Here is a 25,378-nt window from a genome sequence, read left to right as displayed (position 1 = left end):
AGAGAGAGAAGGAGAGAGAGAGAGATAGAGAGAGAGAGATAGAGAGAGAGAAGGAGAGAGAGAGATAGAGAGAGAAGGGGAGAGAGAGAGAGAGAAGGAGAGAGAGAGAGAGAAGAGAGAGAGAGAGAGAGAGAGTGTGAGGGAGAGGGCTCATGGGCTGACATAATGAGGAGATGGGTGCTCACAGGAGAAAGAAGGGTTGAAGGTGGCATTCAGGCTGGGGTTGGATAAGAGATCAGAGGATGGAGAGATACACTGAATCTCAGCACATCACTGTGACCATTCCTCTGACTCTACTGATGCTGCCAACTTACTGAGTTTCTCCAGCAGTTCAGATTACAGCATCTGCAGCTCTTTTTGTCTACATCTAAGCACAGCCGAGCACTAGTTATGTAAAAGAAGCATTTTCAGAAGTGTAGTCAGCTGTTGCATGCACATGAATCCTTCCATTTGGTCGTGCTCTTTGTGTGTGGGAATGTGTACACAGGAAGTCCCCAGGTTATGACAGTGTTTCATTCCTGCAAGCTGTTTGCATGTTGGAAATGAACACAACATGATCGTTGAAACAGCTGTGACGGGAGAGCGTGCAGACAAAATAATATCGGCCGCCAGCCAGCCTCACTGGCTCGATGCATGAGTGGCCGAGTCTGCTGTGTGCTCCCAGCTCTGCTTGGCTTGGCCCAGCCCTCCGTTGTTGCAGTTTAGATGGCGAGGTAGGAGGAGGAGGAGGGAGAGAAAGCACACAGAAGTGCCCCATTCCCACTTGGCCAAGGAATATGGCAGTCCAGCAGCAGCCATAAAGTCCATTCCAATCCATCCCACCAGTCTCCCAAACACTTACTCACCTGCCAATTGCCTCTGCTCGGTGCATCTCCTTCTCCCGTTTCTCCCACGGTCCACTCTCCTCTCCTATCAGATTCCCTCTTCTCCAGCACTTTACCCTTCCCTCCCTCCTTCCCCTCTCCCAGTATTTTAATTCTGGCATCTTTTCCCCTTCTTTTCCAGTCTTAATGAAGGGTCTCAGCCCAAAACATTGACTGTTTATTCATTTTCGTAGATGCTGACTAATCTGCTGACTTCCTCCGGCATTTTGTGTGTGTTGCTCTCAAACACTTGTTTGCATGTTGGTGTGTCGACCAGTCAGGTGTTGATAACCTAGGGAGAACCCTTAGAGAGTTAAACCATGAATAGATCTGCCCATCTTCCACGTGCCCTTGAGGGAGTGGTGCTCTTTCTTCAGGGGGGAAGAGTCTTCTGATTTAGTTACATAAATATTTTCATTGAAGCAAAATAGGAATGAAGAGCAATGTGGGAATATTCTTCCTTGTATTTATTATTGATTGTCTTTCCCTGCCCTTCAGAAATGTGTCCCCTTTTTCCCTTTTTTAATATTAAATTAAATTCCGCCTGCCACTTATTGAACCAATCACCCTCCTATGTCCAAAGTTTTATCTCACCTGACATTAAACCTGGATATGACCAACTGCAGTGTCAAGGATTCCTGGATAAATGTAAAATCAGTGGGATCCAAGAACAAGCTAGCCCTTGTTGGAATCGTGTCTTGCACAAGGAAAGATGACTGTGCCATTGATGATTTTCATCAAGAGAGAGTGAAGGAAGTAGAAATCATTAACACAGCTAGCACTAACTGCTCAACCCTAATTGCCCTTAAGAGATGCAGCGAAGGCCCATTTAAATTGCTGCAATACTTGTGGCAGGAAATTCCCTGAGTTCTGGGTGGTAGGGTTCCAGGATTTTGAACTGGCAACGATGAAGAAAAAGCAATATACTTCCTAATTGGGATGACGTGTGATTTGGAGAATCCTCTTAACATTCAAGAATACTGTTGCGTTCCCTGCTGTTGACAGGCCAGTGTCAACATTGACCAGAGACTTCACTCCACCAGTCACCTAGAATCCATGAATAAAACAGCTGACCAGAAGCTAGATAATCCATAACCAGTGAGTCGTCCATTTCCTCTGAGTTAATCCACCATCAACAAGGCAAGGCAAGGGGAGGTTGGAACACTCTTTATTCCACCATCGTACCCTCAGTACTAATCAACAAGCGCCAAACCCAGGGTCTCTGCACCACACACTCCGTAACTGGTTCCTTGACTTCCTCAAAGGGAGCCCACAGTCAGTGCAGATCGGAAATAACTTCTCCTCCTCGCTGATAATCAATGCCACCGCATCTCAAGTATGTGAGCTTAGCCCCCTACTCTATTCTTTCTACACCCACGACTCTGTTGCTAGGCACAGCTCAAATGCCATGCCATCTATAAATATGTAGATGGCACTACTATTGTTGGCAGAATTTCAGATGGTGATAAGGAGGCATACAGGAGTGAGGTAGATCAGCTGGCTGAGTGGTGTCACAGCAATAATCTTGCACTCAACATCAGTACAACCAATCAATTGACTGCGGACTTCAGGAAGGGGAAATCAGGGGAACGCACAACAGTTCTCATCGAAGGATCAGCACTGGAAAGGGTGAGCAGTTTCAAGTTCCTGGGTACCAACATCTCTGAAGATCTATCCTGGGCCCAGAATATTGAAGCAATTACAAAGAAGACACAACAGCAGCTATAGCGACGGGGTATGTCACCAAAAACTCTTGCAGATTTCTATAGATCCACGTGGAGAGCATTCTAACTGGTTGCATCACCATCTGGTATGGAGGGGCAACTGCACAGGATCGGAAAAAGCTACAGAAAGTTGCAGACTCCGCCAGCTTGATTGTGGGTTCCAGCCTCCTCAACATCAAGGACATCTTCAAAAGGCAATGATGACATCCATCTTTAAAGATCCCCATCACCCAGGACATGTCTTCCTCTCATTGCTACCATCAGATAGGGGGTAGAGGAGCCTGAAGACACATACTCAATGCTTTAGGAACAGCTTCTTCCCTTCTTCCGTCTTTTTACAATAGTTATTTAATTTATTTAAATATATATTACCTATTGTCATTTGCAGTTTTTTTATTATTATGTAGTGCAATGTACTACAGCCACAAAAAAAACAAATTTCGCGACATATGCCAGTGATACTAAACCTGATTCTGATTATAATTCCTGCAGATTCTGTGAAAAATCCTTGTCAAAGACTTACTGGATTGGTATCCCATCTGGCACCTTGAATACCAATAGAACTACTCTCTGATCACTATGTCCACCTATCTTTATACATTTCCAACATCTTTATGTCCACTTTACATTACTATGTTAATTGACTCCTTTATAACAGAACTTAACACATATTGGGCTAGAAGTGTGATTGAAGGATGCAAGGGTAGGTGTAGATAATAATCACAAAATTGGCTTTGGCCCTTTTTTTGTGTGCCATGAATACTAATGTTCTCAAAGTTGCGATCACAGATTTGACTGGGAATCTAGCAGGATCTATGGCAGATTCCTGAAAGATCAGGGCCACAGTGATAACTTCACAGTGTGAGTAACTCGTGGGCCGTGATAGCAGCAGTGTTTATCGTGAAACATAGAGTAGGAACAGCCCAAAATGTTTCGCTGAACTAATTAAACTAATGACACCTAATTAAACCAATCCCTTTGTCTACAAGATACATTGCAGTTAGCTCTCTGAAGCTTCTTTAACGACACCTCCACAGGACCTCTGCCACTTGGAAGGAAAAGGACAGCGGACACTTGCAAGCATCAACTCATAGACGTTTATGTCCAAGTCACACATCATCCCAACTAGGGGGCATGCTGCCTTTTCCTTCATTGTTGCCAGTTAAAAACCCTGGAACACTGAACTCTGGAAATACCCTGCCACAAGTATTGCAGCCTTTCAAGGGCAATTAAGGATGAGCATTTAATGCTAGCTTTGCTAATGAGCCCCATGTTCTCAAGAGAGCAAAAACAAAGATTCAAAGTTAAACTAACTTTCCATAGATTAAAGGTATTTTACAGAAATACATCAGTGTGCAATAGGTGTGGTGCAGTATCAGGCTCTCGGCATTCTATATGTAGGATATGAAAGCAGGAATTGTGAATTATATTATGCTTGGGCCAGGATTATACATGAAAGTGCTCTTCAAAGATTTGAAATTCTACATAACAGGATGTGATTTGAAGCAGTGGAATTCTATGCTTGGATCAAATGTTTAGTTAACTATTTTGCAAATTGCAGTGATGTAAGATGCCTTAATTCTGGATTTTATACACTTTGGGGAGCAAAATCCTTCCACCTGACATTTCCTAGTCAGATCTCCATAAACAGTTCATTAGGAATTTAAAGTTAAACCTGTAGGTAGCACATTTGTTTTTGACATTTCCATCTTTTATTGTTCTAGCTGTGTTTAAGAAGGAAAGGTAAGCTGCCCAGTCCTAGACCATACCTTAACTGCTGTTGGATGGTAACCAAGTGATTCAAACAAAAACATCTATTCTATGGGTTGGGAATTCATTAAAATGTTGGTACAATTTTGTACTGAGTGGTTATTTTTGGACTACTTTGGGTACCAGTTAATGCCGGGAATACACAGCAGGCAATCAGCAATGGAGCCGGGGAATGTAGTTGACAATTCGGACCCTTATCAAAGCTGATGGAAACCAACAAAAAACAAATGGTTTTGTTTTTTTGGAGGACTGTCTGAGTGAGTGTGTGTGAATTAGTTGGTGGCAGGGAGGTTTGGGGCTTGTGTTGATGTTGGAATGAGCTTGTTTTGCTGTTGTTGTTTTGTTGCTGTTTTGTGAACATGCTAATCGTGCTATGCCAGCAATGGAATGTATGGTGACACCTACGGGTTGCCCCCAGAACACCCTTAGGTGGTGTTGGTTGTTGCATTTCACTGTATGTTGCAATGTACAAATAAATCTGAACCTGAACCCAGATGCTGATAGATCTGCTCTCTGCTGACTCCGTCCACCTTTCTTCATAAATTTGCAGCATCTTGTTATCAGCTTTACATTACTATATTAAATGACTCATTCATTACAGAACGTACCACAGATTGGGCTAGACGTGTGATTGTAGGATGCAGGGGTAGGTGTAGATAATAATCACAAAGTTGGCTTGCGTTCTTTTTTTTTTAATTCTGTGCTATAAATGCTAATGTTCTCGAGATTTTGATACACATTTGACTGGGAAGTCCTGCAGGATTTGTGCCAGTTTCGTGAAAGATCAGGAGCCCAATGATGCCTCGACACTGAGATTAACTTGTGGCCACCCCATCCAATAAATGGCAGCAGATGATCAGCACCATCTGATCCAACAGCCTGAGCTTCTTGATATACGACTGTCCAGGTGTGCCAAGGAAAACAGTCTTTGATCCCTTCTGCTCTTCTCCTCCAATCTTATAACCTCCACGTCACCTCCCTCTGGTTTCCCCACCTTCTTCCTTTCATTACATGGTCCACTATCCCCACCTATCGTATTCCACCTTCTTCCTCCCGTTATCTCTTCCATCTACCAGCTCCCATCATCCCCCATTTCCACACTCCCACCTGATCTCACCTATCAACCTGCCAGTCTGTACTCCTCCACCTCCCCCACTTCGTTATCCAGCTTCTGCCCTTCCCTTTCCAGTCCCGATGAAGTTCAAAGTCCAAAGTTCAAAGTTCAAAGTGAATTTTATTATCAGGAGTACATGTACGTCATCACATACAACCCTGAGATTTCACTTTCTTGCGGACATACTCAGCAAATCTATCAAATAGTAGCTGTAACAGGATCAATGAAAGAGCAATGAAAGAGGACCATAAACTGTTGAAATGCAACTATAAATAAATTGCAATAAATAACCAGAGCGTGAATTAACATAGGGAACATCTCAGTAGATAAGTGTAATTATCCTCTTTTGTTCAAGAGCCTGATAATTGAGGGGTAGTAACTGTTCTTAAACCTGGTGGAGCGAGTCCTGGGGTCCTTGTACTTTCTACCTGATGGCAGCTCTGAGAAAAGAGCATGGTCTGGGTGGTGAGGATCTTTGATGATGGATGCTGCTCTCCTTGGACAGAGTTTCGTGTAGATGTGCTCAATGGCTGTGAGCGCTTTACCGATTATATACTGGACCAAATCTACTACCTTTAGTAAGATCTTCCGTTCAAAAGCATTGGTGTTCCCATACAGGCCGTAATGTGGCCAGCCAATACACTTTCCACTGCACGTCTATAGAAGTTTCTCAAGGTTTTTGATGTCATGCTGAATCTCCACAGCCTTCTAAGGAAGTAGAAGTGCTGTCGTACTTTCTTTGCAATTATATTTATATGATGGGCCCAGGGTCTCAACCCAAAACTTCAACTGTTCATTTCCCTCCACAGATGCTGCCTGACCTGTTGAGTTCCTCCAGCATTTTGTTTGTGTTGCAGAAAAATCTTCTTGTAAGGATGATGCCTCCGTAAGCTACCCTGCTCTGCTTGCTGCCTTTTCCCTGCTCCCCTTTACAACTATAGACTGTAAGCAGTAGTTAACTGTGTGGTGTTTCTCTGAGTTCTAATATAATGCAACATGCACAAAAACAGAGCAAACAGACAAATTATCATGCATAACCAAGGAAGATTAGCAAGTACCCTGTCATCACCAGCTACACAGATACTGCTGAGTACATAGTACTTATCACCACATTTCCCTGAAATTATATCACTTCCCTCTCCACTGCACTCCCTGACTTTAATTGCCACTCCCTTTTCACTGTCCAGTTTAAGAAATCCCAGAAATTTATGCATCTGATGTTCAATTGAAAAGATTGTTGAAAACTTGTTCTAAGTGAGCAATAAGGTAAATAAAAACAGAAGATGCAGGAAATATTCAGCATATCAGCTAGCATCTGTGGAAAGGAATTGTCAGCCTCTTCTACATGGGGTGGGGGGGGCTGAACCCAGCAAATTAACGTAGCAGGTGAAGTGTGGAAATTGACCACAAATTCACTGTTGTGTCATGATACAGTTTTGTTACTTGCCTCTGCCAAGTAAGAGGTGCGTTGATCAGAAAAATGACAAAGGATACAAGTGACGCGGTAGCAAAATAGTCATCACAATCACTTTACAGCACCAGCGATCATCGATCGGGATTGGATTTCTGCTGCTGTCTGTAAGGAGTGGAATAGACAAAGAAGAGTCAGTGGATGTTATTTATTTGGATTTTTAGAAGGCTTTTGACAAGGTGCCACACGTGAGGCTGCTTAGCAAGATAAAAGCCCATAGTTAGAGTGGGGAGGCTTTGACTCATTAGGCTTTGCCAAGAACAGGCTTAGGCAAGATAAGTTTCTGGTGATCTTCTTCTTCTTCTTCATCTGTTAATGCATAGTTAGAGCTGTGAAGATAGCTCCAGGGGCTTTGTTGTATTCTTTGTGTGAGATGCAGGAATTCTGGGAGACCTCCAGCCTCCCGGATAACCACATCTGCACCAGGAGCGCCGAACCACATCTCCTCGGGGATCATGTTAAAGTACCGGAGCTGCAGCTGGATGTCTTTCGGCTCCGACATTGAGGTGGTCACTCATAAGATGCAGGAGGCTGGAAAATAGGTGACTATCAGAAGAGGGAAGAGAACTGACCAGCCAGTACAGAGTACCCCTGCGGCCGTTCTTCTCAATAATAAGTATACCATTTTGGACACTGTTGAGGGGACGACCTACCGGGTCTCTGGGACTGAGTCTGATGCTGTGGCTCAGAAGGGGATGGAGGAGAAGAGGAGTGCAGTAGTGATAGGGGATTCCATACTTAGAGGAGCTGACAGGAGATTCTGTGGATGCAATAGGGATACTGGATAGTATGTTCGGTGGCAGTGGTGAGAAATGAATGTTAGCATTCATTTCAAGAGGTCTAGAATACAAGACCAGGGATATGAGGCTGTGAGTTTATAAGGCACTGGTGAGGCCTCACCTTGAGTATTGTGAACAGTTCTAGGCTCCTCATCTAAGAAAAGCTGTGCTGGCATTGGAGAGGGTTCAGAGCAGGTTCACAACAATGGTTCTGGGAATGAAAGGGTTATCATATGAGAGACGTTTGATATCTCTGGATCTGTACTCACTGGAATTTAAAAGGATGGGGGGGGGGATCTCATTGAAACCTTTTGAATGTTGAAAGGCCTAGACAGAGTAGATGTGGGAGGGTCTAGGTCAAGAGGGCGCAGCCTCAGGTTACAGGGGCACCCTTTCGAAACAGAGATGTGGAAAAATTTCTTTAGCCAGAGGGTGGTGAATTTGTGGAATTTATTACCTTAGGCAGTTGTGGACGCCAGGTCGTTGGGTGTACTTAAGGCCGAGCTTGATCGGCTCTTGACTGGACATGGCATCAAGGGTTACGGGGAAAAGACCGGAGAGTTGGCCTGAGGAGGGAAAGAAAAGTATCAGCCATTATTAAATGACAGAGCAGACTCGATGGGCCAAATGGCCTAATTCTACTCCCATGTCTTACGTTGCTTCCCAGCTGCCAACATCAATAACATCTCCTATCGGCTTCACAACATTCTAAAGCATAAGGGCGATTAGCCAGAAGTCTTCGTACATATTGACACCAATGACATAGGAGGTCTGAATAGAGAATTTCGAGTGCTAAAGACCAGGACCTCCAATGCAGCAATCTATGGGAGAGTCTAGGATCGCAGGTCACTGCCTCGGAATTGAAGGACGTCCCCTTAGAACAGGGATGAGGGGAGAAATTTCTTTAGCCAGATGGTGGTAAATCTATGGAATTCATTGCCAGTGACAACTGTAGAGGCCAATTCATTGGGTATACGTAAACTAAAGGTTGATAGGTTCTTGATTAGTAAGAACATCAAAGGTTATGGGGAGAAGACAGGAGAATAGCATTGAGAGGGATAATGAATCAGTCAAGATGGAATGGTGGAGCAGACTCAATGGGCTGAATGTCATTCTGTTTCTATGTCATATAGTCTTATGGTCTTATGGAGTTTGAATATTCTGCCTGTGACTGTGTGTGTTTCCTTCAGGTGCTCCAGTTTCCTGCCATTTTCCAAAGATACATGAATCAGGGTTAGTACATTGTGGGCATGCTATAATGGTGCAAATGGTGCACACTCGGAGGCTGCCCCCAGCACAATCCTCAGACTGTGTTGGTCTTTGACGCGAAGCATTGCTTTTCATTGGATGTTTTAATGTTTCAGTGTACTTGTGATAAATAAAGCTAATCTTTTGTTTTTAACATGGACAAATGGAACTAGCTTATCTCAGCCCCATTTGTCTCATTGTTCCTGATGTCCATTCTGATAGAATCTGTTGAACTTTTTCTTGAAAGTTTCATTAATTCTGGAATCACCATCTTTTCAAAAGTGCCTGTTGTAGATACCGACCACCCATGCCATGGAAAAGTAATCACATTTTTCTTTGATTTGTAAGTTAAACTTTTTTAAATTTTTCCAGCTGAGGAACTATTTATTTCTTCACTCACCTTCTCACGTCCTTTCATTACCTAAGCAGAAGAGTATTTAAGGTGAGATTTAGCAGATGTCTGAACGTAACTCTTTAAGCCATGATATTATGGCTCCATCCCTACGAAGGATAATACTTCCCTGAGATTTGGTGTCCAAAACTGAATGGAGTATAGGTACATTAGTTCACGTCTATGTGAGTCTCTTTACAAATGCACGACTACCTCACCACGGCTCCTTCCAAAAACCTGTAAATCACCTCGCGTCTGTGCATTAGCTTTTAGATCTGTCTTTATACCCAAACCCCTCCGGTCCTCCACAGGTCTTGGACTTTCACTTTTAAGAAAATATTCTGATTAGTTTTTCTTTATATAGCTCACAGCCACCAGAGTTGGTCTGACTGCTAATTCTGTTACTGTGGTTTGATCCTGTCCTTCAATGAACAGAGAAAAAGAAGTCATCCTGTCAATATCAGATACTTAAGAAGTTTATTTCTTAACCACAGCTGCATGAAATACTGTAATTCAACTTCTTAATTTTATCCTTTCCTTGGTCATTTTGATATTTTGTAATTGTGTTGTGTCAGGTTTATTGGTTCCAGATAATTAATAAATTGATAAAGGATTGCTTAAATCGTTGATTTAGATTTTGACTATATGTGATTAACTATCATTAATCAACTTTTTAAGGCATGAACACTGAGAGATCCCTGTTAAATTTACCTGCAGGAGCCAGAAGGAAATGGTTTGTGTACATCAGGAACTTACCCTGAATATGCAATAGCTAGAGAGTGGTGTTTAATTCCTGGTATGAGGCCAGCTAAGTTATCTTTAAAAATTAAACATATTTTGATAACAACACATTATCAACTAATTTTTAATGACAGCAAGAACACATCAGAGGTTACAGCAGTTGAGTATAGGAATGCAGATTCATGTTCCTTCCAATTCCACTGAATTTCCGCTCTTGGTTGGATTGCTACACATAGATGCCAAGCAAAGCACAGGTGCTCCCTACTGGGAGAAGGAAAATTGTGGAGCAATTTATTTCCAGCTGCTTATTTGCATTGGCCTGAACTTTGCGGTAAGAATAGCGATGAGGCTATCATCAATGTTATTGAGTAAATCGGTCAGCGACTTATGACTATCATGCGTGCACAGAAAAGTGCTGAAATCCAGATGTTTTTATCTGCTTTAGCTTGCTTCCTAGAAACTTTTTTCTGCACTAAAATATATCTCAGGGATAGAATCAGCACTAAAATATATGAAAGGCATGAAGTTGTGAACTAAACATGCCAGGGAAGGTTAGTGCTTGCCCTTTTATTTGCAAGTGCATCAATACAAATTGTCCAAGAGATATCCGATGACATTTCCTTTTCCAGAGAACAATAAATGAATAATTTGCTTGATGACTGCATGCATGTTAGAACTACCTCTGTGGATATTTTCAGTATAGCCTTCAATGTAAATCCTATTGTGGAAGCTGAAGATAGTGGTGGCTCGAGCAGGCACTAGAAAGCTGAATCTGGAGTGTTATAAACCAGAATGTAATTTCAATTACTGTTAGTTTTTATAATGAGGAATATGCATGGTCAAAGAACCATTGCCTAAAAACATCTCTATAATGGCAGATGGTAAGTAATGAGTTGGATGACACATATTGGTTGCAGTCTCAACAACTTCCATTAAACCTCTTCAACTTTCAGAAAGCAAAGTTAGACAGAATTTTGCATTGGAGAACCCATTATGCCCTGGTTAATCTTGTCCCTTTCAACCTTGTCTGAAAAGAGTGTACTAATAATCAGTTTTATTTTGTCTGAGTAAGATACGGAAAATAAGGCAGAAATGGCAGGAAGTAGGTATGACACTGTGTCAACACATTGATTCAATTCCACCAACTTGCTAAAAGTGAAAGATGATGCTGCCATCCTCCAGAAATAATAGCGGAAAATTAGCTAGCCAGCAAGATAAGTAATGTCAAGTGCAGTTAGACAAAGTACACAGCAATGCTATTTTTTTCAACATTTATATCATCAGTATATTAAGTTCCTGCAAAGCCCACTGCATAAGTAAGGTCCATGTTAGAGAATGAGGTGTACATCATACTTTACAACATGCATACTTGCATGTTCTGCAAGTTTGGGTAACAACATTTCTTTACCAGTGCCAACATTAAGCATATTTTTGGCTCTCTTTTCTTGCTGTTACTTTTGTGTTGCAACCTCTCAGGTTAGAAGGAAAACCATTTGCTACATTTCAATGTTTTCTACTTTATTTTAAATATTGAGAAGTGTTAGCTCCCAATGAGAAACTGCATGCAGTGTCTATCCTTCTGCTTCTTGTGCAGTCTTTTAAAATTTCGGGATTATTCATTGCATTTCACAGTCTTTGCAGTGATTTTGATTTATGAGCAATATACACCAATCTAAAAGATTATATGCATCAAGCCCTTCAATGTCTTTCTAAATTATTAAAAGAGACCTTCACCAAGGCATGAAGCTGACAGACAGCCTTTCTCTTTTCCTAAGGTATTGTATGTATTCTAGTGCTGATTTTGAGCACTGAAGATCGATACGTTTTTATAATTCTCTTTTATTTTTAATTTCAGTGAACACTGTTTTCCTTCTAAATCTTGTCCTGCAAATTTTGAGTTGATATGTTACCTCAATGTTATAACCTAACCTGGCTTTTACTTGAGGGAGCACATGCTTAGTTATACAGTTATCTTCTCACTGAACCAGCAAGTTCTCCCAATACTGTTTGCTCCTCATCTGGTATGACTAAAGCAGGAAGAATAATTAGCTATTTGTCTCAAGGGTTATTTATGAGTGCTCCTGGCAAAGAATGGCTGCTACGTTTTGCTAAGCAGCAAACATCACTGCACTTCAAATAGTAATTAATAGTGTGAAGTACTGTGAGGTGTTATGATGTGATGACATACTTCACAAATGGAAGAATTATTGTACATAACCACCCACATAAAGTAACAAAAGAGATCTGCCCTTTGTAAATAATCTATGCATTCAAATTCTTCAAGTTCCATCCTTAGATAGACAATATAGTTGTTGACAAAACACACAAGCATACGTTTTGTGCAACCTCAGTGTCTAATGAAATTCTGCTGACAATAGCTAGTAGTTAAATAATACTTTTGTCCCTCTTACTCCCACCTCTCAGGATTCTTAGTGCTCAAACTACAAAGAATAACACTCTTGAAGAATGGCAAGACACTTCCAGGCTCAGGTATTTTTACAGACCATTGCAGATTGGTGGTGTATGTATTCAGATCAGTTTGAGAACTACGCAAAATGCATGGTGAAGGAGGGGTCAATGCCTGATAAAATTTAATACAGTGTAATGTAGAATATCAAATGAAGGAAGAGAATATTGGCAACTTGCATCCTCCCTGAATGGTGTTGAAATAGGTCAAGGTTAAGCTGAAAAAGATATTACTGGTCTCAGATTTCAGCACTCCATTTACTGCATGTCAATAATCAACAGAGCAAATGAATTCAGAACTACAAAGGTAACATATTCGAAGAAAGGTTTGAAAATCTTGCACATGAACTTCAAAATGCATTAGCTTTGTACTCCTTAATTGATGACCACACAACATTCCTGCTGGTAACATCATAAGTGTTTCCTTTTCTTCCATATTCTCCCTTTCAAAATTTGCATTATGTTTCTCTTCATTAAAAAAATACCCTCAGGCTTTAGGTCTTTATAAACTATGGACCCTTTTATTTTCTCTCCATTATTCTTGAAAGGCTCATTGCTTCTATTATAATTTTTCCAGCATGTTTGAATACTCTCACCGGAATTTTGTAACAACAGCAACTTCAAAGTGTTTCCATCTTGTGAGGGTGACCACAGTGCAATAGTTCTCCTCAAAACCCTTGACTTCTGTGCAGCTTTTGGTATGGTCAATCACATTACTCTTCCTCTAACACATCCTTCAATTGTGATGAAAACTCCTTCCTTGGTTCCACTGTGTTCATAGGTGGAGTCTCTTCAGTGATAGCTTTACTGCCCATTTCTCTCTCATCATCCCCAGAAGCCCCCCAGAGATTTGCCTAACTTTTCCGTCTTCTCTTCTATAGATATGCAGCCTCCCATTGACTTTATATTAACATATAGGATAAACAAGCAGTGATCCCATTATCTCACCTCATGAGCTAATGGTCCTTTGACATCAGGCTGCTGTCCAACATCCAGCAGTTAAACTCTGGGGCCTTTGACCCTCATCATGTTTTCAAGCTCTTGTACTGATTCAATAATTGTGCCTGGTATCTTCGCTTGACATCTTATTCAGTTCCTATGATCACGATCACAAAACTGTCTCCATTCTCAGAGTTATAGAGGCATGGAAATAGGCTCTTCAGCCTAACTGGTCCATACCACCCAAGGACCCCATTGAAGCTAGTCCCATTTGTTCAGTTTTGGCCTATATCTCTCTAAACATTTCCTTTCCACACAGCTGTCCAAGAACTTTGTAAACGTTGTCAACGTACTTGCTGGAAGCACTTCCTCTGGCAGTTCATTGCATATCCTTACCACCATCTGGGTGAACAATTTTCCCCTTGTGCTCCTACCAATTCTCTCTCCTCTCATCTTAAACCTACGCCCTTTGGTTCTTGATTTCTCAAATCCTGGGGAAAAGAATCAGAATCAGATTTAGAATTAGGTTGATTATCGCTATTTTATACGGCATGAAATTTGTGGTGTGCAGCAGCACAGTGCAAAGACATAAAAAATTACTACAAATGACAAAATAAGTAAATCGTGATGGGTTAGTGTTCATGCAGTCATGCACCATTCAGAAATCTGATGGTGGAGGGGAAGAAGCTATTTCTGAATCACTGGTAGTTGGAATGAAGAGAGATTGTGAAGATCCTCAGTGTTGGATGCCGTCTTCTTGAAGACATCCTCAACAGTGGGGAGGGTTGTGCCAATGATGGAGCTGGTTGAGACTATTGACCCTGTCTCTGCCCTCCATCCCGTACTCCAAAAAAAATTATTGCAGCCATTCCCCTACCTCAGTTGATCTACTTACAAACTTTTCATCCTTATCTTTGTTACCTCTGAGCCAGTTTTACCTCTTGTATTATTATATTTGCAAAATCTAAAACTAATTTAAAACTCTATTGCCCAGATTTTATCCAGACCAGATTCTGTTCATCTATCACATCATCCTTGCCAACGTTAATTGCCTCACAATCCCTCAATAGTTGAAATGTAAAATCCTCATCTGTATATAAATCAACAACATCCAAATGCAATTTAGAAGGAGCAATGGGATCAAGAGAGGAAAGGCTGAGAAAAGTTTTAGAGTGGAATCATCATATTCTTGAGCAAACTGGTGACCTGTTATAATGTTAGGAAGAATATGAATATTAACATACTTTGTTATGAAGAATGACTGTAGAAAAAATATTAGCTTTCCACCCTGAATGGAGCCAACAGAATGAAGTATTTAAAGTGGTATCAAAAGCTAAATTTAGGCAATAAAGCAAAACAATGTAAGCATGAGAATAAAGATTTAAACAAAAATTATTTACATTTAAGACACATGTGAGGAGGTTATTTTTTACAAAGAGTAAATCCATCAATAGATCAAATTCTGAGCAGGCCATGGTGCCTGGACACTGTAATGGAAAAACTGCTTCTCCTTCAGAATACTGTGCTTTGATCTGCTAAATGAGCCCCGTCTATATCTATCTTCTGATTATTAACTCATGATTTACTATGAACCATTTGAAAACATTTTAAGGGGAACATAAGAGGGAGCTTCTTTATTCGGATGGTTGTGAGAGTGTGGAACGAGCTGCCAGCACAAGTGGTGCATGCGAGCTTGATCTGAGAGAAGATTGAATAGGGACATGGATGGTAGGGGTTTGGAGGGCTGTGGTCCCTGTAAACATCGATGGGCGTAGGCAAGTTAAATGGTTTGGCTTGGACTAGATGGGCCGAAAGGCCTGATTCCTGTGCTGTACTTTTCTATGACTTTATGACTCTGTTTTTGGTTTGAAACAGATCCAATATTTAACCTTCCCTTGACAAACGTTAGCATATCTTATTAAATATTCCACTACCAATCACGTTGTTATGACTGAAAACTGTAATTTTAATTTGTGGCATATACTCAGTGGTCATCTGTCAGGTATCTCCTGTACCTAATAAAGTGGCCACTGAGTGTGTGTTCGTGGTTTTCTTCTGCTGTAGCCCATCCACTTCAAGGTCCAATGTGCTGTGCCTTCAGAGATGCTCTTGTGCATGCATGGTTATTTGAGTTACTGTCACCTTCCTGTCAGCATGAATCAGTCTGGCCATTCTCCTGTGACCCCTCTCCTTAACAAAGTATTTTCATCACAGAATTGCCACTCACTGGATATTTTTTTGTTTTTCACACCATTCTCTGTAAACTTCAGAGACTGCTGAGTGTGAAAATCCCAGGAGATCAACAACTGAGATCCTCAAACCAGTCTGGCACCAACAGTATCACATTTCTTCCAATTCTGATGTTCGGTCGAAATAACAAATGAACCTCTTGACCATGTCTGCATGCTTTTCTGTATATAGTTACTGCCACATGATTGGTTAATTAGATATTTGCATTAAAAAGCAGCTGTAGAGGGACACCAAATAAAGTGGCTACTGAGTGTATATTGGATTAAAACAAGCTAATTATCAAAAATAATAGATCTCACCAAGGAACTTTATTAACACTTATTGATGACATTTGTCTGCTGCTGGCTTGTTACAAAGAAAATTTATAAAATACCAATGTTTTGCCATTTACCTGCAGTATTAGGTCACTTCCTTGGAAATTGTATCTTTTACAAAGCATTCTAAGTATGACAGTAGAAACTTTAGAACAGTGCCACTAACCAAAAGACAGCAACAAATCCTTGAAAATCACAAGAGCTGCACTCCCAAGAGAAATGAGAAATGATTCACAGTGACAATAAAGATGTTTCTAGTGAAGAAACTTGCAAAAACTTTAGTAATATTGATGGGCAGTTCTTTGTCCAGAGACCCTCTCTGCTCTGCCGAGATTCCCTACCATTTTCTGGTTCTAAATTCCATTTGGGTTTTGTAATGCACTTGAGATGCTCTTTAAATAGTATCTCAAAAATGCATGAAATCATTCTGGTGTGAAGTGATCCATTTTTTTTTGCTTGTCATGTACCCCATTGTTGCCAGCATTGTCCCACAAATAGCAGCAAGGTAAATTATCTGCTTTTATCAACGTTATCTGGAGTGACACGTTAGAAGCCACACCAAGAAATTTGTACTCTGTAAGAAAAAAACACAAAGCAGTCTTTTGTGTCTAGCCACCAAGAACGGAATACTGTCCAACACCATTTCTGACAATAATCCATCAACTTGGATTCTGCCTTGGCACCCAGAGTTGAGGATGTGCTCATAATTATATCCTCATGGCTGAGAAGTGAGAGAGACAAATGAGCAAAACATGCAACAAAATAAAACATAGAACGATAATTCACAAAGTTGACCATCTCCTGTTAAATCAGATATCTAAGCCTTAGATACTGGTGGGATCAGTTTTTCCTCCTATGCAGTAAAATTCAATAGCCAAGGTTAATATTTTTAATAATATTATTTCAGAGGATTTTTTGTGTGATGGTCTTAATGAAGTGTTATAATGTGAGACGCAATGACTGCTCTGAAATGAAAGACATGAAGAAACCACTGGGGAATGCAATGAGTTTTGTCAGACAATGGCAAGAGTATTTTAGGGACAAGATGGTGGTGTGCATGGTTACAGAGGCACTCCAGGTCCAATCAACAGTGAAATTTCTTATTCATAAACCATATTCCACATAAACATGCTTTCCTATTCATCTTTCCTATGGCAGGAAAACACTACAGAGCATAAAGAGCACTAAAATCTGCAAGTCTATTTTTGTGTCTGTGCACAACTACATTTCAATTAAATAAAAGCATGCACATGAGAGATAGCTTTAATTGGTGTGTTCACGGTGTAGCGAGAGAACAAGAGAGAGAGAGAGAGAGCAATGCGCATGTGTAGACAACAGATCAATACACATGTGCAGACAACAATCCATACGGAGTGCTAACAGGGGTCATAACTCTAAAAGAAATAGATCCATATAACTCTTCCTCGCCCTGGCTAAACTGTTTATTCTGCACTTCCCTCTGTGGATCTGGTTTCAGGAGGTCTATGCGAGATCTCATGAATGGCATTGCAGGTGTTTGATTTGTCATCACATGAACAGAATTTTGATACACAAAAAGGAAGTTGTCCACATTGTGCTGTAGGAAATGTCCTCCTTGTTCATCGCTTTAATGGACTCCCTGAAGGCTTGGATAAACATTTCAGGTAACCCATTCTTTGTTGGGTGGTGAGGAGCTGACTTGAAATATTTGATGTCATTTTTCTTCATGAACAGTCAGAATTCTTCTGATGTGTACTGTGGTCCGTTGTCACTCATAATTTGTTCTGCTATGCCTTTTCTGGAAAAGGTAGCCCTCATGGCTTAGGCAGTCTTTGGTTGACTTCATTGCTATAACCTCCAGCCACTTCGAATGAGCATCCACAGAAATCAGAAACCTGGAATCCATGAATGGCCCAGCAAAGTCAATATGTACTGTTTGCCATGGTGGCAATGACTACTCCCATAAGTGTAACAGAGCCTGAGGGGGTGCATTTTGAGCTTTTTGGCATCCCGAACCGGTTTTAGGCCAAGTCTTCAATCCATTCATCTTTTCCCTTCTCAAACACCTTCTCATTAGCATTAAGCAGCTGTGCCAGTCTCTGGTTAGCGCTACCATTTGGGCTGCCGTTGCCTGCTGATGTCACATTGAGAATTTTGATCGAGTGCCAGTCTAGTTGGATTTTTCTCAACCATTCACGTCTGAAAAGTGCTGGCCCACCATTTTTCAACACATAAAGCTCTAACTTTCAGTTTGCCTTTAGAAGACACTTTTCCGCCTGCGTAGGTCTTTAGCATCACTGAGATCTTCTCTAATGGTATCATAGAAAACAGTCTGTTGTAGTCAGCCTCTGAAATTATAGACAAGTATGACCCAGTATCCAGCTGCATTTTCAGTTTTACAACAAACACATCCATTGCGACCCAGATGATTTTGTGACCTGCTTCAGTAATACTAGGCAGTTCTAGGCTTGACAACTCAACTTTGTCAGACTCTGTGTTGTCTGTTTCTGTTTCACATTCTATTACTTTATGCATTTGCTTAGTTTCATGTTTGAAATGTGGTTTTTCCTCTTTGTTTGTGCTTCTTGTCTGACTTGCACATTCTCTCTATGTGACCTTGTCTGTGACACTTCCTGCAAATTTTTTTCTTTGAACCAATAATCATTTACATCATGAGAGGATTTGCCACATCGACAACATTTTTGACTTTTTGCACCATTCAGGGACACTTTGTGCATTTCGCATTCTAACCTCTTTTTCTGTAGTTCCGCTGCATCCTTTGCTGCAGTATCTAATGATATTGCAATGGTCAATGCCCTTTCTAAGGTTAGGTCTCTTTCAGACAGTAGACTCTTTTGAGTGCTTTGACTATGCATGTCACGAATAAGCCTATCCCTTATTGCATCAGAAAGACCATCTCTAAAGTCATAGCTTGGGACAGTTTGCGCAGTTCTGTGATGTACTCAGAAGTGCTTTCATCCTTTGACTGATTCTTTTTGTAAAATCTTAATCTCTCAGTTATTACCAGTGGTTTAAGACTCAAATAGTTGTGTAAAATTGTAACAATTTCATCAAACATCTTGCTTGCTGGCTTTTCAGGGGTTAATAGGTTGTGTCAGACACTGTACCTCCTAAAATACATTAAGCTAAGAAGCATAGGGGATTTCTTTTGTTCCTTCTCATTGTTTGCGTTACAATACAGTTCCACCCTCTGGATATACTCCCAGCTTTAATTAGCTCAATCAAATTTGTCAACTTTCCGGAATGAAGCCATTGCTGTTATGTTCATTTTAATTTTGCTAGTTGTGTCTTTCACTGCGTACTATGCAGGCAGTTATTCACACACCCCTTTGTTAGCATCCGTGCTGGTCTTCATACTGTATAACTCTTTCCTCTCACTGCTTTGTCCCATAACTGTCTCATGGCTTTAAATGGACTATTCACATGGCAGAGAGCAAACAATAGACACGTGTAGACAACAGATCAATACACATGTGTAGACAAAAATCCATGTGCAGTGCTAAGGGGAGTCATTACTCTAAAAGAAATAGATCCATACATTACATTTACCTCGCTAGTGAGTGGAATAACGAAGCCCCTCACTCTGCACTGTAGTTTACCACAGCTACTCAGGGAAGTGGCGTGCTCAAACACAGGAGCATGGTAACCGCATCAGTATTTGACCGAGACTTAAAGTGGATCTCTGTGGCCTGCACTCCCAACGATTCTACTCGCTAATGTTCGATCGCTAATGAAGAAATTGGATTGCCTGTATCTGTATCGGAACCAGCAGGAGATGAGGGGCTGCTGCATACTCATCCTGACAGAAATGTGACTCCAAGGCACTATTCCAGACTCGGCCATCCATTCAGAAGGCCTAATTTCCTTTTGGGTGGACAGAAATGCTGTGATGTTCCGCAAGACCTGTGGAGAAGATCTGTGTGCGTCCATCAGTAAGAACTGATGCATGAACATCTTGGCAGTAACGTCCCACTTCTCACTGCAAAAATAGTTTTTAATGGTGAAATACAGAGGAATTTCACTGCCATTGTGATTATTGCTGTTTGCATCCCCCCTCCACCCCGTACTAATTCAATGGAAGTGCTTCAAGAGCTCTATGGTGCCATCTCCAACCTCAAAACCATTCACCCCAATGGTGACTTCATTCTTGCTGGTACCTTCAGTCCTGCTAACTTAACAACAGTCCTGCCAAAGTTGTTCTAGCATATTAACTTCACAACCAGAGGAGAAAATACATTGGACCTGGTTTACACCAACATTGGTGGAGCAACATTTAAGGCTGCACCGTGCCCCAGTGTCAGATACTGAGACCATATATCCATTTTGTTAATCCCTACCTACAGACCACCAGATAACCGAGTCAAACCAATCCAGAGAGCAGGACCTGGCCAAAAGGTGCCACATCAGCGCTGCAGGACTGCTTTGAAAGCAGTTTCATGGAGACAGTTCACTGTGTGTGCATTGATGGATATGCAGGATCGGTGCCTGGCTACAAAGGAAAATGCATTGAGGGTGTTACCGTGATTAAGCACTACCCTGCCAGGGTAAAACAGAAACCAGGGCTGACTGCAGAGGTTCATGCACTGCTTAGGGATCGGGACGCTGCCTTCAGATCAGGGGACAGAGCAGCTCTAAAGTCAGCAAGAGCCTCGCTCTTCGGAAGGCAAAGCATGAGTATGCACAGAAAATCCACAGGCATCTTTGTGACACCACGGGCACACAGCACATATGGCAAGGTATACAAACCATAACCAACTGCAAGCTCACTCTGTCTGTCAGTGACCGTGATGCCTCCCTCCCTTCTCTGCATGATCTGATGTGACATCAAGGAAAGTCCCCTCTCCCCCTGAGCCCTGGTGAAGTGGATCCTAGCCAGGATATACCCACGCAGAGCTGTGGGGCTGGACAACCTACCCGGTCGGGTGCTGAGGGGCTGTGCAGCCCAGCTGACAGGGGTCTTAATGGACATCTTTAATATCTCTCTGAAACAGTTCACTCTCCCTGCACGGTTCAAGGCAGCCGATATCATTCCGATGCCCAAGAAAGCAACGGTAACTGGCCCAAACAATTACAGCCCAGTGGCACTGACTTCAACAATTGTGAACTGCTTGGAGAGGCTGGTAATGGATCGTATGAAATCCCACCTTCCGGCTACACTCAGACCACTCCACTGATGATGCCTTAACCTTGGCCCTCCACTAAGTCCTGTCCCACTGAGAAAGTGATACTTTATATGCCAGAATGGTGTTCATCGACTTCAGCTCAGCATTTAACACAATCATCCCTCAGAGGCTGGAGGGTAACCTGTCCTCATTGGGACTCAACAGCCCTCTCTGTAACTGGATCTTGGACCTCTTGTCGGGAAGACCCCAGTCATTCCAAGTTGGCAGCAACATCTCAAGCTCCATCAGACTGAGCACTGGCTTCCCCCGAGGCTGTGTGTGCTCAGCCCACTGCTGACTCACAACTGCACTGTCAGATCCATCTCAAACCTCATCACCAAGTTCGCTGATGATTCCACAGTTGTGGGCCTCATCAGCAGCAATGATGAGTCGGCACACGGAGGGGAGATAGAGAGGCTTGTCAAATGGTGCAAGAACGACAACCAGAGTCTCAACGTGGACAAAGCAAAAGAGATGATTGTGGACTTCAGGAAGGCGCAGGTCAACCACTCTCCTTTGCACATCAATAGCTCCGCTGCCACAGAGAGAGTGCACAAAGTTCCAACCTGCACCCACAACACCTCCTCACTAGTCAAGAAGGCATTGCATCACCTACACTTTCTGAGGAGACTGAGGTGTGCAAGGCTCCCTGTCCCCATTCTAACAGCTTTCCACAGGAACCCCATCAAGAGTGTCCTGTCTGGCTGCAGCGTCGTGTCATACAGAGGCTGAAAGACATCGGACTGCAAGACCCTACAGAGGACATTAAAAACCACCAAGAGGATCAGTGTGGTCTCCATCTCCCCACCACCCTATTTGTGACATTTAGACCATAAGACCATAAGACAAAGGAGCAGAAGTCGGCCATTCGGCCCATTGAGTCTGCTCTGCCATTTTATCATGAGATGATCCATTCTCCCATTTACTCCCACTCCCCCGCCTTCTCACCATAACCTTTGATGCCCTGACTACTCAGATACCTGTCAATCTCTGCCTTAAATACACCCAATGACTTGGCCTCCACTGCTGCCCATGGCAACGAATTCCATAGATTCACCACCCTCTGCCTAAAAAAATTTCTTCGCATCTCTGTTCTGAATGGGCGCCCTTCAATCCTTAAGTCATGCCCTCTCGTACTAGACTCCCCCATCATGGGAAACAACTTTGCCACATCCACTCTGTCCATGCCTTTCAACATTCGAAATGTTTCTATGAGGTCCCCCCTCATTCTTCTAAACTCCAAGGAATACAGTCCAAGAGCGGACAAACGTTCCTCATATGTTAATCCTCTCATTCCCGGAATCATTCTAGTGAATCTTCTCTGTACCCTCTCCAACGTCAGCACATCCTTTCTTAAATAAGGAGACCAAAACTGACCACAGTACTCCAAGTGAGGTCTCACCAGTGCCTTATAGAGCCTCAACATCATATCCCTGCTCCTATACTCTATTCCTCTAGAAATGAATGCCAACATTGCATTCGCCTTCTTCACCACTAACTCAACCTGGAGGTTAACCTTAAGGGTATCCTGCACAAGGACTCCCAAGTCCCGTTGCATCTCAGAACTTTGAATTCTCTCCCTATTTAAATAATGGTCTACCCGTTTATTTCTTCTGCCAAAGTGCATAACCATATACTTTCCAACATTGTATTTCATTTGCCACTTCTTTGCCCATTCTTCCAATCTATCCAAGTCTCTCTGCAAAAAAAAATCACAAAGCACTACTGGCCCCACCACCTATCTTCGTATCATCAGCAAACTTAGCCACAAAGCCATCTATTCCATAATCCAAATCGTTGATGTACAATGTAAAAAGAAGCGGCCCCAACACGGCCCCCTTTGGAAAACTACTGGTAACCGGCAGCCAACCAAAATAGGATCCCTTTATTCCCACTCTCTGTTTCCTGCCAATCAGCCAATGCCCTATCCACGTATGTAACTTTCCCGTAATTCCTTGGGCTCTTACCTTGTTAAGTAGCCTCATGTGTGGCACCTTGTCAAAGGCCTTCTGAAAATCTAAATATACAACAACCACTGCATCTCCCTTGTCTAGCCTACTTGTAATTTCCTCAAAAAATTGTAATAGGTTTGTCAGGCAAGATTTTCCTTTAAGGAAACCATGCTGAGTTCTGCCTATCTTGTCATATGCCTCCAGGTACTCTGTAACCTCATCCTTGACAATCGACTCCAACAACTTCCCAACCACCGATGTCAAGCTAACAGGTCTAATTTCCTTTTTGCTTCCTTGCCCCCTTCTTAAATAGCAGAGTGACACTTGCAATCTTCCAGTCCTCCGGAACCATGCCAGAATCTATCAACTTTTGAAAGATTATCGCTAATGGCTCCGCAATCTCCAGAGCTATTTCCTTCCGAACATGAGGGTGCATTCCATCTGGTCCGGGAGATTTATCTACCTTTAGAGTATTCAGCTTCCTCAGTACTTTCTCTGTCGTAATTGTGACTGCGCACACTTCTCTTCTCTGCCACCCTTGAGTGTCTGGTATACTGCTGATGTCTTCCTCAGTGAAGACTGATGCAAAATACTCCTGTAGCCTAGGGATGACATTTACCGGGAGCATTGCAGGTGAAGGGCCCAAAGCCCTACTACCCATTCCACAATCTCTTTAATCCACTTCTGTCAGGAAGGAGGTACAAAAGCATCAGAATAAGGACTGCCAGGCTGGGTAACAGCTTCTTCCCTCAGGCTGTGAGACTAATGAATCCCCTGCCACCACCGAGGTGTTGTCACTAGAACAGAGAGCTCCATACTATTTACTGTACTCTTTACTATTGACTTGTGCTGCACATTACATGCTTTTTGAATCATATTTTATTTATGGGAATATTTTGGTTTATATGCTGTGTGTGATATATGTTTTGTGGGGGCACTGCGGTCTGAAGGAACATTGTTCTGTTTGGTTGTATATATGCACAGTCAGATGCCAATAAACTTGAACTTGATTTGAAGCAGGAGCTGCATCATCTGTTTGAAGGATTCTTCATAGGAAAATATATGTTTGAACATATCTTTGGGAAAATAAAGGGCTCTTTGATATTGGGGAATAAATACAACCAGATAAAGGCTATTCTCCAAGCGGAGAAAATGATGAGAGTTCACATTGTGAATTAATAACATCCATAAGTAATCCAAGGAACAGATGACTCTTATTAGAAGGTCATGTTGACCACTTGCTGTAGGTCCAGGCAATACAGGAAGAATTGATTCACCAGAGAAAACTTATACTCATCTGCTGATCCCAAAGATCTCTGCAGGAGCTGAAGGAAGTGACCAGGCCGACAAGGTGCATGAATTAGCACTTTGAAATTCATTTACTTATTTATTTCCCTAAGCAATACAAATGGCACATTGTTTGCTTCATAATATAAACTGCTGTTCCTTTGCCTAGAGGGAGCAACTAAAAAGGACCTACACTAGAAAACGAAGTTACAAATTGACATGACACAGGCTAGGATTTTTTTTAAGGAAACACTGTTGATATTACTTCAAGTATAATCAAGATTTTAGCCAAATACTGAAGATATCAGTGGATCCCTCTGGAATTCACAAGTCACGAGATTTTTCAATTGTGCAAAAATTTACAGAAATTGATAAGGCAAAGTCAACCTCAATGTAAATGAAGAAATGATTGCTGGAAATACAAAATGAAAACAGAAAATCCTGGAAATGGTTAACAGGTTTGACAACATCTGTGGACAGGCAAATGGAATTAATGTTTTAGATCAAAGAGCTTTCATCAGAGTATCTTGTATAACAAGAGGCACAGATGAGGAGAGTTGGTATAAGAAAAGTCAAGACATTACAAATGCCAGGTTGAATGGTTTATCTGCTGTGAAATGAGTCAGCATTGGAGTGGGGAAATTAGCTGTCAGGGATAGTGCATATGTTGGGATTTTCTAGATCAGCAAAGAATGTTAACCAAGAAGAACTATAAGTGCTGGCTAGTACAGGCCAGTTTTCTAGCAGTCACATCAAGTTTCAAATTATCTGGTTCTGTTAAATGGATACCAGTGAGTAGGGTAGATTCAACAGCTGGGGAACTGAGTCTGTGACAGGAACCAAAGATGATGGCGGTGACCATCCCAGTAATTAGTTGGGAGAAATCCCTGTTCATCCAGTCAAAAAT

This window comes from Mobula hypostoma, chromosome 16 (assembly GCF_963921235.1).
Source record: "Mobula hypostoma chromosome 16, sMobHyp1.1, whole genome shotgun sequence".
Classification (NCBI taxonomy): domain Eukaryota; kingdom Metazoa; phylum Chordata; class Chondrichthyes; order Myliobatiformes; family Myliobatidae; genus Mobula; species Mobula hypostoma.
The sequence above is the reverse complement of the archived record's forward strand: the minus strand, read 5'-3'. Positions refer to the sequence as shown.